This window comes from Chiloscyllium punctatum, chromosome 36 (genome assembly GCF_047496795.1).
Source record: "Chiloscyllium punctatum isolate Juve2018m chromosome 36, sChiPun1.3, whole genome shotgun sequence".
Lineage (NCBI taxonomy): Eukaryota > Metazoa > Chordata > Chondrichthyes > Orectolobiformes > Hemiscylliidae > Chiloscyllium > Chiloscyllium punctatum.
Window position 1 is genome coordinate 70,062,650 of NC_092774.1, and position 487 is coordinate 70,063,136.

A 487-nucleotide genomic window follows, 5' to 3' on the forward strand; every position below is an offset into this window, starting at 1 on the left:
AAATTGGCAAGTTTTAACTACATTTCAAAGGTCTGTAATCAAAGAGACAGAAAGATGCTGTGCTGGCGGGACAGAGAGAAATGGACACCGGAAACTATTCCCTCAGGTAAATTCATATGATTACATTTGTGTTCAGCCTGCTCGGTGTTCAGAGTTCGTCTTCACACAGCAATCCTGCAGAAAGACTTTTCTCACACTGGCGTCTGTTTCTTTGCTGCGAACGGGCAGCAGTGAATATCTGAGCCCCAACTGTCCCAGATGAAGATGAAAATGAACCATTGTTTCTCCCTCAGCCGCTCTGTCCCAGAGACAGGGAGAGGGACGGCATCAACGCGTGACGTCATTCCGCCGCAGCCTGAAGCCGTTCAGTCCATCATTCCCATGTGACTCTCTGTCACTTGTATCTCTCCGAGATGATTCCCAATCGGTGATATGTGTCCTCATCATGGGAACTGTGTCTGTGTGGTGATGCTGCTTTCGGAATGCT